Here is a 16698-nt window from a genome sequence, read left to right as displayed (position 1 = left end):
ACTGTCTGGGTGAAATTTGCACATTCTCCCCTTGTCTGTGTGGGTTTCCTCCAAGAGCTCCGGTTTCCTCCCCCAGTCCAAAGATGTGCAGGTTAGGTGAATTGGCCACGCTAAATTGCCCATAGTGTTAGGTGTAGGGGAATGGGTCTGGGTGGATCGCTCTTCGGAGTGTTGGTGTAGACTTGTTGGGCCGAAGGGTCAGTTTCCACTCTGTAAGTAATTTAATCTATCTGGTGTAGTTACCTCCTCGGCCCCATTGCTCAGGCAGTTCCAGGATTCTAATCCAGTCACAGCAAAGTAACAACGTTATAGTTCCAAGTCAGGGCGGAGTTGACTAGGATGGTGGCATTTTCATGTACCTGCCTCCACTGTCCTTTTACAGGGTAGAGCTGATGGGGTATTCTCAAAGGAATATTGGTAAGTTGCTGCAGGGCATCTTCCAGGTGGTGCCCACTACAGTTATTGTCATCATCATTGACGGCCTCTTGCAGATAAGGATGACTCTCTCCCACTCTCAGGGGGGGTCTTTAGGAGTCTGAACAGACCAATGGGCTACCATAGGCTCTGTTACACTTGGGGCAGTTGGTGGTCACTGGGGCGGGAGGTGGGGCATTGGTGTGGCAGTGCGCTCCTTATGCTGTTTGTGCCAGGTTTCCACGTTTCTCCCAACAACAAGTCTTGAGGTGTTAGACACCTTCCCGGATGCTCCTCCTTACTTTGGACAGCCTTGGGCCAGTGATTCCCAGATGTCGGTGGGAATGCTGCACTTCCCCAGTAAGGCCTTGAGAGTATCCCTGAAGCACTTCCTCTGTATCACCTGGGGCTCGCCTGTCGTTTCAGAACTGGGAGGAGAGCACCTGCCTGGGGAGCCTCGTGTCGGTCATGGGGACGACGTACCCAGCCCATCACAGCCAATCAGGGGCGAGGGAGGGGAGGGCGGGGCACGGAAGGAGGTCAGTGCCTCAATGCTGGGGATGTTGGTCTAATTGAGGATACTGGTGTAGGTGCATCGGTCTTGCCAGAGGATTCACAGAATCTAGCACAACCAGTGTTGGTGGGACTGCTCCACCTGTCTGTAATATAGAATCCGCATCTCACAGCCACACAACAGGCTGGGAAACACCACACCTTAGTAAACGATGATCACTGCATTGGATCTGATGTTGTTATTCTCAAATATCTTCCTCCTCAGGTGGCTAAAGGCTGCACTAGTACACTGGCATGATGCTGGATCCCTTCATCAACAGCTGCTCTGGTCATCAGGATACTCCTGAGATATTGGAAGTCATCAACGTTCTCTATGACCTCCCCATGGACCCTAATGATTAGGAGTTAACACAGTTTTTGTACATGAGTGGTAGAGGACGTGAATGCTTAAGGTGGTGGATCAAGCCGGCTGCTTTGTCCTGGATGGCCGTAGATCTGCAGTTCCATCGACTAACACTTTATGCTGGAAACAGAATGACTGAACACCTGTCCCGAACCAAAACATATTTCTAACTCCCAGTTTGGAAAGACTGCAATCTGCTTCTGTACATCAGTGGGAATTGCTAAACAATGGTGCTTCCTGCATCATATAAAGGATTGAAAAGCAGAAAGGACTGTAATTGTATACATTCCGAAGAATCTCACAGGTAGGCTTGGAGATGTTGAAAGTTAATATGCAATTGGATTGTCATGCTTCTGAGGAATTAATAGAGGATGAACTAAAGTGGTATATGGGTGGGGATGGACAAGAAACAATCATTTCAATGAATCATTTTCTTTTCTTACAACTCTTCAATTAAACAAAACCACAAAGGCAAGTATATATAATTTTACTTCCCCAACTTATTGTAAAGTTTGTATTATCAATGATGATTCTGTCAGTGCTCAGACTCCATAAAAGACAGTATTTGTCTTTATGGTACTGTGAATCACATGAAATGACAAAGACATTTCATTATGTCGCCATTCTGCATATAAACAATATCCTGAATACAGCCCGTGCATCATTATCACTGGAGGTCAAAACTTGATAAAAACAAATTTATGAATCAACTAGTAACAGACGTAGAATTCATCACTTGAATAAATTTGCTTTAATTTGGTTTGGATTTATCCTGTGTTTATTGATTGAGAGTGACAGATCTCCTGCATCGTTGGATCAAACTTATGAAGAGTCCAATGCATCCTCTTGGACTTTGCATACGTTGGACATCTTACAATTACATCATGGCTCCATAATTGAGTTGGGATTGAAGAAAAGGTCAACATTCTTCTGAGAAACTGAAGTAAAAGTTAACGTAGCCCTGGTCTCTCATTAGAGAGAGATGACTGATGATGGTTTAACCTGGGGATCACCGCACCTCAGGTGATGGGTGAGATTGAGGAGGAGAGTTCTATGTGGCAATCTCAACCAGTGCAGGTATTGAACTTGCACTGTTGGCATTGCTCTGATTGCAAACTGGCCAACCAGTCAACTGAGGCAATCAACCCCCAGTAAGCAATTCATTGAGAAACACGCTTTATTTTGGGTTAACAGAGCATTTTAGTAATGTAGAGTTGTAGTAATTGGATTAATAATCCTAAGGCAAAGACCATCAAAAGAAAATAACACTTGGAAATAAATCTACTATAGCTCTGTATTGAAATATGCATGATGAGGTGGACGATGAATATTATTTAAATGCATTGAGACTGCAGAAACCTATGAAGAGTCAGATTAGGGAGTCCCTGTCCATAAATTACAAAAAGCTAGTGACTGAGTTCATTGGGTCTAAGGGAAGGCAAATGGAATAGTGACCTTTACTTCAAAGGGAATAGAGTTTACCAGTAGGGAGGTTTTGCTAAAACTATATACGTCTGTTGTCACCAAAGTTTTGGAAAGAATTCTAAGGGATAGGATTTATGACTATTTGGCAAAGCATAGTGTGATTAAAGGCAATCGGCATGGCTTTGTGAGGGGCAGGTCATGCCTCACAAATCTTATTGAGTTCTTTGAGGAGGTTGACGACGGTCGAGCAGTGGATGTGGTGTATATGGATTTCAGCAAGGCATTTGGTATGGTTCCCCATGGTAGGCTCATTCATAAAGTCAGGAAGTGTAGGTTACATGGAGATTTGGCTATCTGGATTCAGAATTGGCTGGCTGACAGAAGGCAGAGAGTGTTTTAGATGAAAAGTATTCTGCCTGCAGGACAGGGTTGAGTGGGGTCCCGCAGGGCTCTGTACTTGGGCCTCTGCTCTTTATTGTTTTTATAACTGACTTGGGTGAGGAGTTTGAGGGGTGGGTTAGTAAATTTGCAAATGACACAAAGGTTAGAAGTGTCGTCAATAGTATAGAGGGCTACTGCAGGCTGCAGCGCGACATAGACAGGATGCAGAGCTGGGCTGAGAAATGGCAGATGGACTTCAACCTGGAGAAATGCAAAATTATGCATTTTGGAAGGTCAAACTCGAGTGCAGAATATAGGATTAGAGACAGGATTATTGGCAGAGTGGTGGAACAGAGGGATCTGGGTGTGCAAGTACATAGATCCCTCAAAGTTGTCACCCAAGTGGATAGGGTTGTTAAGAAAGCATATGGTGTCTTGGCTTTCATCAACAGGGGGATAGAGTTTAAGAGCTGTGTGGTTTTGCTGCAGCTGTACAAGTCCCTGGTGAGGCCACACTTGGAATATTGTGTCCAGTTCTGATCACCCTACTATAGGAAAGATACAGAGGCTTTGGAGAGGGTGCAAAGAAGGTTTACCAGGATGCTGCCTGGATTGGAGGGCTTGCCTTATGAAGAAAGGTTGAATAAGTTTGGATTTGTCTCTCTGGAGAGAAGGAGGAAGAGAGAACACTTGATTGAGGTGTACAAAATAATGAGAGGAATAGATAGAGTCAATAGCCAGAGAATTTTCCCTAGGGCAGGATTGACTGGTATGAGAAGTCATAGTTTGAAGATATTAGGTGGAAGGTATGAAGGAGACATCAGAGGTAGGTTCTTTACACAGAGAGTTGTGAATGCATGGAATGCGTTACCAACTGTGGTGGTGGAAGCAGAGTCCTTAAGGATAATTTAGTGACTGCTGGACATGCACATGGATAGCAGTGAGTTGAGGGGTGAGTAGGTTGTTACTATATTTTACATTAGGATTAAATCTTGGTACAACATCGTGGGCCAAAGGGCCTGTTCTGTGCTGTACTTTTCTATGTTCTAAGACATAGATCACATCACAGTTGGAATACTGTGAACAGTATTGGGCCTGTTACATAAGGATAGATATATTGGTATTGAAGACAGCCCAGAGAAGGTTCACTCAGCTGAGACCAGGTATGGGAGGAGTGTTTAAGAGGAAAGATTGGGAAGATTGGGTTTGTACTCATTGGAAATTAGAAGAATGAAAGGCAAACTTATTGAAACATACAAGATAGCTCAGGGGCTTGACAGAGTAGATGGGGAGAGGTTGTTTCTCCTTGTGGGAGAGAGAGGGTCAGACGGTATAAACTCAGAACAGGGGGCACATCTTTAAGACAGAGATGAGGAGGAATGTCTTCTTTCAGTGAGGTGTAAAATTCCTTAGCACAGAGAGTTTTAGATTAGATTCCCTGCAGTGTGGAAACAGGCCCTTCAGCCCAACAAGTCCACACAGACCCTCCGAAGAGTAACCCACCCAGACCCATTTCCCTCTGACTAATGCACCTAACACTATGGGCAATTTAGCATGGCCAATTCACCTAATCTGGACAGTAAGAGGAAACCAGAGCAAACACATGCAGATACGGGGAGAATGTACAAACTCCACACAGATAGTCACCTGAGACTGGGATCGAACCTGGGACCCTGGTACTGTGAGGCAGCAGTACTAACCACTGAGCCACCATGCTGCCCTATGTTGTCGATGTTAGGTCATTAAGTATATTCAAAGCTGAGATACAATGAGTTTTAATCAGGAAGGGAATCAAGGGTTATAGCAAAAAGGCAGGAAAGTGGAATTAAGGGTTATCAGATCAGCCATTAGTCCAGCAATCAGTCTGGTAAAGTTTTGCAGCGTTCCCTCTTTAACAGGAACATCAGTCTTCACAATATGCTGCTCACAATATTCCACAACTTGTCTCAGCAAGACTCTGTACAGTCACAGCATCCAAGGAACACGAAATTCGACGTTTCGGGCATAAGCCCGAAACGTCGAATTTCCTGTTCCTTGGATGCTGCCTGACCTGCTGCGCTTTTCCAACAACACATTTTAAGCTCTGAACTCCAGCATCTGCAGCCCTCACTTCCTCCTGTACAGTCACAGTAAAATATCCCTGCTCCTGTGCTTCATTCAAAATGCTGAAGATGGGTCCAATATATTTTTGTTTTGGGGGATTACAGTTTGAGGTCACGATGTACAAGCATTGCTCCTCAAAGTTTGTACCATCCTGCTAACTTGTCCACCTTCGCTCCATTTCGTTGACTCCTCCCTTCCTAATCTGCCCCTCCTAGGCTTGATGTCAAGTGAAATTCCAAGGATGAGGAAGACAGGTTGTCCTTTATTCATTTCTTTTTTTCATTATTCATTCGTGGGATGGGTGTGGTTGGCTAGGCAGCATTTATTGCCCATCCCTAATTGCCCAGAAAGCAGATGAGAGTCAACCACATCGCTGGGGGTCTGGAGTCACCAGACCAGGTTAGGGTGGCAATTTCCCTTCCCCAAAGGACATTAGTGAACCAGGTGGGTTTTTCTGACAATCGGCAATGGATTCATGGTCATCATTCTTTACTGAGTCCAAATTCCACCATCTGCCAAGGCAGGATTCAAACCCATATCCCAAGAACTTTAATAGTCTGTATTAAGAGTTCAGCTATAATACCACTCGGCCATCTCCTACCCTCTAGTTGAGTCAGGGCTTCGAGTTGATGACTCCAGTTCTGATGGGTGTCTCAGGACAGAAGTTCTTCAGTCCTTGGGTCTCTCCATTTACCTATGTCATTGCAACCAAAGTCACGGTCTGCTTCAATAACAAAGATCTCAGACGATCTATAATATTCACATAATAATACACAGCAAAGAAAGAACAATTTGAATACAATCAATGCAAAAACAGACCTTTTATGAGAACGTGCTATTATTGTGGAATTCTATTCATACATTTTGAAAAGAAAACATAATTATGGGTCTCATGGAGCTCATCCAGCCCCCAGTACAATTAATTTCAAAGTATTTGCAATCTGTCAGTGTTTTACATGGGGTATGTCACTGTTGCTAGTGTGTTGACCTTGGGCGCTCTGTACTGGTAAGTACAATTTACAAATATGCCTGCTTCCTACTGTCTAGCTCCAAAAAAAAGAAAACAAATAAGGCAGTATGTAGTCTCTGCTGTGCTGCCAGTACAAAAGCCACAAACGAAACATTTTTGTAACATTTCATAGTTTCACCACAACGTCAGGTTTGTTGTTGTGATATTTCAGTGGCTCACTAATGCAGGTTGTTCATGTTGCAATAAAACAATCTCCTCAAGTTCAAAGCAGACAGAATGCACTTGGAACTTCAACCTTTAAATGTCAAACAAAAACTGGATATTTATTTTCTTTCTGAAAGATTAGTCAGAGGAGCGGGAAGGAGAGTTCCCGTATTTATTCATTGTCTTTCACAGCCTCGGTGCACAGAGCTAATGGAGCATTCTTCAGATAAAATAAAACGAAACATAAGAATCATGGGCAGACAGCAAGTTTCCACAAGCAGTAGTGAAATAATGAGAAAAATAACCTGTTTTTAGAAACTTTGTTGAAAATGGACAAAGGGCTTAGCCAGAATATCAAAGAGAATGCCCCTTCGCTTCTTTGAATAGTAGACTCATAGAAGTTTACAGTACTGAAACAGACACATCATGTCCACATCCGTCAACAGAGATCTAACCAATCTAATGCTCCACATTCACTTGAAAGGGCAGATTGGATCTTGTTTTAATGTCAGCACCTCTGGCAATATCACACTCCCTGAGGACCTGCACTAATGTTGGATTTGACCTCTGGAATAGTTCCTGAACCTCTGAACTTCCACCCTCAGAGGCAAGAGAGTGACAGCTAGCACAACGTCCTGTATTTTACAGGCACTGTGGGAAGTGGAGGAGATGCACTGGAGGGCATCGTCGACCACATGGGAGGGGAAATTATGATCTTCAAAGAGGATCATCAGAGCTTCTTCCTTGATCACAATTTCACCTCCTACGTGGTCAATGATGCCCTCCAGCGTATCTCCTCCACTGCCCTCACCTCCGTCCTGAAAACCCACCCCTCACAATGCAACAGGACAGAACCCCCTCCACCCGGTCCTCACCTTCCACCCCACCAACCTCCATATACATCGCATCATCTTCTGCCACTTCTGTCACCTATAAATGGACCCCACCACCAAAGATATATTTCCCTCCCCACACCTATCAGCATTCCGGAGAGACCATTCCCTCCACAACTCCCTTTTTAGATCCACACCCACCCCCAGCAGCCGACACTCCACTCCTGGCACCCTACCCTGCCACCACAAGAAGAGCAAAACCTGTGTCCACACCATGACCCTCACCTCTGTCCAAGGCCCCCAAGGATCCTTCCACATCTGACAGAAATTTACCAATGTCATCTACTGTCTCCGTTGCACGCGCTGTGGTCTCCTCTACATCGGGGAGACAGGACGCCAACTTGCAGATCGTTTCAGAAAACATCTCCGGGACACCTGCACCCACCAACCCCACCACCCCGTGGTCAAGAACTTCAACTCCCCCTCCCACTCCACCAAGAACGTGTAGGTCCTGGGCCTCCTCCATCGCCAAACTCTAACCACCTGACACTGGAGGAAAAATGCCCCATATTCCACCTTGGGATCCTGTAACCACACGGGATCAATGTGGATTTCACCAGTTTCCTCATTTCCCACTCTCCCACATTATCCCAGTCCCAAGCCTCCTACTTGGCATTGCCCTCTTGACCTGTCCACCACTTTTCCCATCAATCCACTCCACCCTCCTCTCTGACCTATCACCTTCTCCCTCGGGGACATGAGATTGTTTTGGCAAATAGAATGAAGGAGAATCCAAAGGGTTTTTACAAATACATTAAGGACAAAAGGGTAACTTGGGAGAGAATAGGGCCTCTCAAAGATCAGCAAGGCAGCCTTTTTGAGGAGCTGCAGAAAATGGGGGAGATACTAAATGAGTATTTGGCATCAGTATTTACTGTGGAAAAGGACTTGGGAGATATAGAATGTAGGGAAATAGATGGTGACATCTTGAAAAATGTCCATAATACAGAGGAGGAAGTGCTGGATGTCTTGAAACGGGTAAAGGTGACTATCGGAAAGATGTTGTGAAACTTAAAAGGGTTCAGAAAAGATTTATAAGGATGTTGCCAGGGTTGGAGGATTTGAGCTACAGGGAGAGGCTGAACAGGCTGGGACTGTTTTCCCTGGAGTGTCAGAGGCTGAGGGGTGACCTTATAGAGATTTATAAAATCATGAGGGTATGGATAGGATAAATAGACAGTCTTTTCTCTGGGATGGGGGAGTCCAGAACTAGAGGGCATAGGTTTAGAGTGAGAGGGGAAAGATATAAAAGAGACATAAGGGGCAACTTTTGCACACACAGAGTGTTACGTGTATGGAATGAACTACCAGAGGAAGTGGTGGAGGCTGGTACAATTGCAACATTTAAAAGGCATCTTGATCCGTGCATGAATAGGAAGGGTCTCAAGGGTTATGGGCCGGGTGGTTGGCAGGTCGGACTAGATTGGGTTGGTATATCTGGTCGGTGTGGACAGGTTGGACCGAAGGGTCTGTTTCCGTGCTGTACATCTCTCTGACTGTATGACTCTATGACCTTCATCTACCTATTGTTTTCTCACCTACCTTCCCCCCAACCCCACCCCCTTCCCATTTCTTTCAGACCCCTGGCCCATTCATTCATGATGAAGGGCTTATGCCCGAAAGGTTGATTCTCCTGCTCCTTGGATGCTGCTTGACCTGCTGTGCTTTTCCAGCACCATTCTCTCGACTCTGATCTACAGTATCTGCAGTCCTCACTTCCTCCTCATTAATGGTAGTGTCAATGAACGTCAAAGGGCAATGTTTTGATGCTGTCTTGTTGGAGATGGTCATCTCTAGCATTTGTGTGACATGAGTTTTGCTTCCCATTTATCAACCTAAACTTACATATTATCTGGGTCTTGATGCATATGAACACAAGGAGCTTCAATATTTCAGGATTTGCAAATAGTTCTGAACATCATTGATTGATTGATGAGTTGATTTATTCTTTGTCCTGTGTACCGAATTACAGTGAAAAGCTTTTTTTATAAGCAGTACAGGCAGATCATAGTGAACAAAAATGTATAGAACAAAAGGTTTAGATGAAGGCAGACAGGTAACATGACACAGGCGATACAAGCTGCAAATGTGTTGCTGGTCAAAGCACAGCAGGTTAGGCAGCATCTCAGGAATAGAGAATTCGACGTTTCGAGCATAAGCCCTTCATCAGGAAGCGATACAAGAGCAGCATTATTTGAGACTAGAGAGTCAATTCAATAGTCCACCAACAGCCAGGAAGAAGCTGCTGCTGAACCTGCTGGTGTATATGTTCAGGCTTCTGTATCTTCTGCCTGATGGATGGAATATAGGACAGCATTGCCAGGGTGTGATGATGATGTTGGCAGCCTTGCTGGGGCAGCGAGTTGTGTAAATGGAGTCTATGGATGGAACCATGCAATCATCAGTGAGCACCTTGCCATAGGATGGAAAGAGGATCTTTGATGAAGAAGCTGAAGATTGCTGGACATAGGAGGCTATTCGAAAGAACTCCTGCAGCGATGCCCCAGGTTTGAGGTAGTTGATCTCCGCCACCACAGCCTTTTCCTTTGTGCTGGGTATGACTCCAATTGGTGGAGAGTTTTCCCACAATTCACATTGATTTAAGTTTTACTTGAGATTCTTGATGCCATTTTCAGTCAAATGGTGCCTTGATGTCAAAGTGCAGTCACTCCACATTCACCTTTGGAATTCAGCCTTTTTGGCCATGTTTGGTTCAATGCTGAAAGGACGATTAAACCTGAATGACACTGGTAGAACCCAAGATGGGTGGCAGTAATGAGATATTGCTGAGACAACACTACTCAGTAGCATTGTTAACAATCTCCTCCACCATTTGCAAATGCTCATGAGTGGACTGGTGGGACAATAATTTGCTGGTTTGGATTTCTCCTGCATTATGTACACAGGGTAACTTTTCAGGTAGATGCCAGTGTGGTAACTGGTATAGCTTATCTAGTGCTTTCTCTGGAGCATAGTTCTTCAGCACTATTGGCGGAATGTATCAGGGTCCATAGCCTTTGTGGCAACCAGAGCCTTTAGCCATTTCTTGATATCACATAGAGCAAATTGAATTTGCTAAAGACAGGCTTCTCTGATGTAGTGGGCCTCTGGAGAAGACCAAGACAGATCATTCACTTGGCATTGCTGGCTGAAGATTGGTGCAAATGCTTAAACATTGTCTTTTGCACTGATGTGCTGAGTTCCCCATCATTGACAATGGGGATATTTTTGAATCCTCTTCCTAACATTAATTGTTGAACTGTCCTCTATTGTTCATATTTGGATATGGAGAAAGGGAGGACTACAGATGCTGGAGATCAGAGTTGAAATCTGGAAATGGCATAGCTGCAGAGCTTCCCCGTGATTAGAAATTCACTTAGGTTATGGGAACACATTGATCTTGTCTGTCACATGCTGATTCTGGTATTGGCACATAAGGAATCCGGTTGTATAGCTTGGCATCTCATTACGTATGCTACTCTTTGCATGTCATTCGAATTAGAATAGATTTCATTGTCACCTGTATTCAAATGGGCTCAGTGAAAAGTTTAGAATTCACCACTCACAGCACCATGTCCTCCCGCACTTTTCCAGAGTTGATCCCCTGGCTTGATGGTAATGGAGGACAGGAGAATATGATAGTCAAGGTTGGACATTGTGATTGAATACAATTTTGCTGCTGTTGATGGTCCACAGTGCCTCATGGATGCTTGGATTTGAGTGGTTAGATCTGTTAGAAATGTATCCCATTCAACACAATGGCAATTCCACACAACACAATAAATAATTAAAGGCTACAATTAATGAAAGATTAGGGCTTCATCTCTACAAGGACTGTGTGGTGGACACTGCTGCCTGGACAGATTCATCAGAGACAGGTACATTGATGAGGATAAGGTCAAGAACATTTCTCTTTGTTGATTTTCTCACCACCTGGCACAGACCCAGTCTAATAGCTATGTCCTTTAGGATTCAAAGATCTTGGTCAATAATACTACCACTGAGTTACTGTTGGTGATGGACATTGAAGTCCACCACACAGAATATGTTTCATAACCTTTCCACCTCTACTATCTCTTTCAATTGATCTTCAATACGGAGGAATATTGATTCACCAATCAATGTGGGTATTAGTACTTAGTAATCATGCTTCACATGTTGCCATGAACTTTATAGAGTCTAGAATCAATGCTGAGGACTCCCAGGACAACCCCCTTCTCATTATCGTGCTGCCAACTCTGAGTGGTGGCAATGAGGGTGATGGGTGGGACATTGTTCAGGTATGATTCTATGAGTGTGACTAAAGGTAAAGCTGGCCCAGTCTTATCCAGACCTCAGGCCTGCTCTGTCCCTGGAGAAGAAGAGAGGAATGACTGATGGTGGTCTAACCTAAGGATCACTACACCTCAGGTGACTATAAGATAAGACCATAAGACATTGGAGCAGAAATTAGGCCATTCAGCTCATTGAGTCTGCTCCACCATTCAATCATGGCTGGTAAGTTTCTCAACCCCATTCTCTGACTTTCTCCCTATAACCCTTGATCCCCTTGATACTCAAGAACCTATCTATCTCAGTTTTAAATATACTCAATGGCCTGACCTCCACAGTCTTCTGTGGTAATGAATTCCATAGATTCACCACTCTCTGACTGGAGAAGTTTCTTCTTATCTCTGTCTAAAAGGTTTCTCTTTACTCTAAGACTGTGCCCTTGTGTCCTAGTCTTTCCTAACACTGGTAACATCTTCCCAATATTTACTCTGTCCAGGCCATTCAGTCTTCCATATGTTTCAGTTAGATGCCCCTCATCCTTCTAAACTCCATCAAGTATAGATCTAGAGTCCTCAAATGTTTCACATATATTAAGCTTTTCTTTCCTCGGACCATTCTCGTGAATCTCCTCTGAACATGCTCCAGGGCCAATACATCCTTCCTGAGATATGGGGCACAGAACTTTGTACAATGAGGTGGGGGGAAGAGATTGAGAAGCAGAATCCATCAGAGTAACCTCAGCTGGTGCAGGATTTGAACCCACACTATTGGCATCATAAACCAGCCATCACGTCAACTGAGCTAACTGAAATACAAGCTTTGATGAGTCAGGAGATGAGTTACTTGCTGCAGGACTCCCAACATCTGATCTATGCTCGGCTGTTGCTTGACCATTCTGTGGGACAGCTCTCCCACATTTGGCACAAGCCCCCAGATGTTAAAAAGGGGAACTTTGCAGGGTCAAAGTGGTTGGGTTTTCCATTTTAATCTCCAGAACCCTCGATGATTCTTAGTGAACCATCCAATGTATTCCTTTCTTTGATTACGTAACATTTTGACACCTTGAAAGAATGGCTATGGTCATTTCAGAGAGTTTTTAAGAGTTAAGTACTGCGCTGTGGAAGCCTGATCAGGTAAGGATAATCAGTTTTCTTCCCCAAAGACCATTTGTGAACCGGTTGAGGTTTTTTTGACAACAAATGACAATGGTTTTATACTGGCTATTGGACAAGATTTTAATCCCAGACGTATGAGTTCAATTTTAATTCCACCAGTTTCTGTGGTGGGATTTGAGTTGGGATTTCTGGAGGGATGGTGGTGCCGTGGTAATGTCACTGGAGGTGACACATTTTTGGATTGACTGCAAAGGCTCCAATCCCACCACCACTGGTAGAATTTAAACTCAATTACTATAAAGTTCGTGTCGGTCATTATGTCCATGGAACTGCCATCAATTCTTGTTTAAAGACCTGTACTCCTGTCCTTTCGGGAAGAGAATCCTCCCTGGTCTGCGCTTCAAGTGACTCCAGACACACCATTATTCCAAACTGAAATAGCAATTCATAGGCAGCAAATACCCACATTCTATGAAAAAATAAATAGCCTTATTTTTCATTATTTTCCTTTACTCTTCAGAGATGTGGGCTGCACTTGCTGGGTTCAAATTTATTTCCCATCTCCATCTTGAGAAGGTTAAGTTACCTTCTTCAACCAGAGCAGTCATCAGAGTGCAGGTACACTCACAATACTGTGAGGAATTCCAGGAATTTGACCCAGCTACAATGACGGAATGGAGTCATATTTTCAAGTCAGACTGGTGAGTGGCTTGGAAGGGGACTCACTGGTGGTGATGCTCCCATGTGACTGCTTTCCAGTTGGTAGAGATCATGGATTTGGAAGTTGATGTCCAAGGAGCCTTGGTGAGTTCCTGCAGTACAGCTCAGCGTAGGTTGTGGAGGGTGCTGATACTTCTGGATATAGTGCCAATCAAGCAAGCTGCTTCGTCCTAGATGGTGCCAAGCTTCTTGAGTATCGTTGGAGCTGCATCCATCCAGGCAACTGGGGAGTATTCCTGACTTGTATGTTGTAGTTGGTGGATAAACTTTTGGGAGTTAGGAGGCGGGTTATTTGCTGCAGGATTCCTTGCCTCTGACCTGCTCTAATAGGTCAAAGGTACTCCTTAAGATGTTGAAATATAACCCTAAGGATGTTCCCAGAGCATTGTTGGACTTCTGGATTACTAGTCCAATGACATTACCACTACACTGTCGCAGCTTCCCTTCCCACGTGATTGACAATGCCCTCCAGTGCAACACCTCTACTTCACGCACCACTGCCCTTGAACCCCACCCCTCCTAACGCAACAAGGACAAAAACCCCCTGGTCCTCACCTTCCACCCCACCAACTTCCGCATACATTGCATCATCCTCCGCCACTTCCATCACCTCCAAATGGACCCCACTACCAAAGACATATCTCTCTCCTCACTCCTATCAGCATTTCAAAAAGACCATTCCCTTCGCCACTCCCTCGTCAGGTCCACACACCCCTCCAGCCCACACCCCACTCCTGTCACCTTTCCCTGCCACCGCAGGAAGTTCAAAACCTGCGGCCACACCACACCCTCACCTCCATCCAAGACCCCAAGGGATCTTTCCACATCCGTCAGAAATTTACCTGTACCTGCACCAATGTTATCAACTGTATCCATTGCATCCATTGTGGTCTCCTTTACATTGGGGAGACAGGGCACCTTCTTGCGGATCATTTCAGAGAACATCTCTGGGACACCCACACCCTCCAACCCTGTGGCTGAACACTTCAACTCCCCCTCCCACTCCATCAAGGTCATGCAGGTCCTGGGCCTCCTCCACCGCAAAACTGTTACCACCTGATGCCTGGAGGAAGAACGCCTCATATTCTATCTTGGGACCCTGCAACCACATGGGATAAAATGTGGATTTCAACAGCTTCCTCATTTTCTCTCCCCTCACATTATCCCAGTCCCAAGCCTCCAACTCGGCACCACCCTCCTAACCTGTCCATCACTCGCCCTGCTGACCTATTAACATTTCCCTCACCTTCATCCACCTATCGCTTTCTTAGCTACCTTCCCCCCAAGCCCACTCCCCTCCCTTTTATCTCGCAGCCCCTGGACCACAAGCCTCATTCCTGATGAAGGGCTTATGCCCAAAAGTCAATTCACCTGCTCCTCGGATGCTGCCTGACCCGCCATGCTTTCCCAGCAACACACTGTCGACACTACACTGTTGCCTACAGTTCCCTCAATAACTTTTATTCATTTTGTTCCAGCAAGACGACAATGTGAAAAAAATTTTCAACAGTTCAGTGTTCACTACGTGATTGCAGCCTGAGGTGCATTCAAAAGCCCACACTTGAAAAAGACATGGAATCATTGTTCAAAACTTTTGGAATTTTACATGACTCTGCACATGTATGGACTCCAGAACTGCTGTCAGTTTTAGAGGAATACTTGTCATGAATACTGATAGTTTTGTTGTTATCTCTGCTGCAAACTCAGTACCATCAGAAGTGAGTGAATGTTGTGCTGTCAGAACAAGTGCTTTTCAGGTGAAATCTTAATACCTTCCCCTCCTTTAGGTAAATGCAAAAGATCACGTGGGAGCTATTGGAAGTAGAGCACGCAATTTTCCTCTTTTGTTTTACCCTATTCACTTCTTTAAAATAGTTCACAAAGCAATTCACTATAATTCTATCAGGAAGAAATTAATGTTGCAAGTAGTTTACACAGACAAAAACCAACTTTATTTCTTGATCGGGCAGGAGTTGAAAGGTTATTGGGGACAGACAGGAATATCGAATTATCAGATTGACTGTTATTAGATTGAATGGCAGAGCAGGCTCAAGGGGTCAAGTGACCTCCTTAACTTGCAATTGTTCTCCACATCCCCTTAAGGAGAAGTACTGGAAAGTTAATCTCATAACGTGTTGGTAGAAAGTATCAGTACAACCATGATAAAATACAGATGGAACTATCAAAAATAATCACACTCTATATACAGTTACAGTTTTCAAACTTATCAAATTTTTAAAAATGTTTATAAGAGATTCAAACAAACCTTTCAAATTACATACATGTAGCTTCTAACACTGGGAAAAGTCTTGATAAGAATCATAATTAAATATGCTCATGTCCTAATATTATTATTCTAATAATATTAAAATCTGCCTGGCTTAAGAGCAGAGTACAATTGGATTAGCATCCAGCCTTTCAGCCTCTGCTTATGGACAGCATTCTAGCTTCAAAGTCGTATGGCTGTAGGCTCATAAACCCACTTTAGAGACTTAACAGCATAATTTAGATTAAAGTCAGGCACCACCTGACCTCTCCATTGTGAAGGCAAGAGATTCCAAAATATTATTTGAAGGAAAAGAAAAGGATTGCTCCCAAGCGATCACGCTGAAAAATAGATTATGTGCTCGTTACCACATTATGCTTATGTAATCTTTGTTAATTATGAGTTGGCTGCTATGTTTCCTTGCCTCACATCGGTGACGATGCTTCTAAAGTGTCTGTGAAATGATTGGGCTATTACAAGGATGTAAAAAGTACCAAATAAATGCAAGTTCCTTCTTTCTCCATTGTAGTTTAGAAACCTTATCATCACCTTGCAGTTTCCGCCTGCTTATTGCTGTACCATTACCTCATAATGTAATGAGATTAATTTCACAGTGAAGGTGATCACAAGGATGTCAATTTTAGCTTACAACATTTCAGGAACCAAAGCGTATCCCTCACCATTCAGTGCAAAATATTATGAAAATATCCTTGATTGTCTATTTGTAAATAAGAAATTGAAACTACACGTACCTTTTCCCTTGTCTGAATGCCTAATGGTTACTTCCACCCAGCAAACTAATACTGTCCAGGATATCACTGTATTGGCAATATTTCAAAATGACTTGCAGATAATATCTGCTGACGTCAAACAGATTGTCAGAGCTAAATGTGCCATGTAATCATTGCTCTCTATGACACTATGAGGAACAGTGAATACAACTTTAGAACCAGGACTTTAAATTTGCAAAAATAAAAAGTGGATATATTAACTACATCTAAAAACAGACAAAAAGATAT

At 43.9% G+C, this 16698-nt stretch overlaps 1 protein-coding gene across 1 annotated transcript in view; it reads right to left on the bottom strand.

Annotated features, from left to right (window-relative positions):
* The window catches only part of LOC132824852 (monocarboxylate transporter 2-like), a 291555-nt gene extending 275097 nt beyond the window's left edge, over nucleotides 1-16458 (bottom strand). Inside the window, exon 1 of the mRNA XM_060839639.1 lies at nucleotides 16432-16458. The gene's annotated coding sequence lies outside the window, so the exon portion shown is untranslated. The remainder of the gene's footprint in view (nucleotides 1-16431) is intronic.
* Between the last annotated feature and the right edge of the window lie 240 nt (nucleotides 16459-16698).

The sequence above is a fragment of the Hemiscyllium ocellatum genome, chromosome 19, assembly GCF_020745735.1.
Source record: "Hemiscyllium ocellatum isolate sHemOce1 chromosome 19, sHemOce1.pat.X.cur, whole genome shotgun sequence".
In the NCBI taxonomy this organism is placed as follows: domain Eukaryota; kingdom Metazoa; phylum Chordata; class Chondrichthyes; order Orectolobiformes; family Hemiscylliidae; genus Hemiscyllium; species Hemiscyllium ocellatum.
The sequence above is the reverse complement of the archived record's forward strand: the minus strand, read 5'-3'. Positions and strand labels throughout refer to the sequence as shown.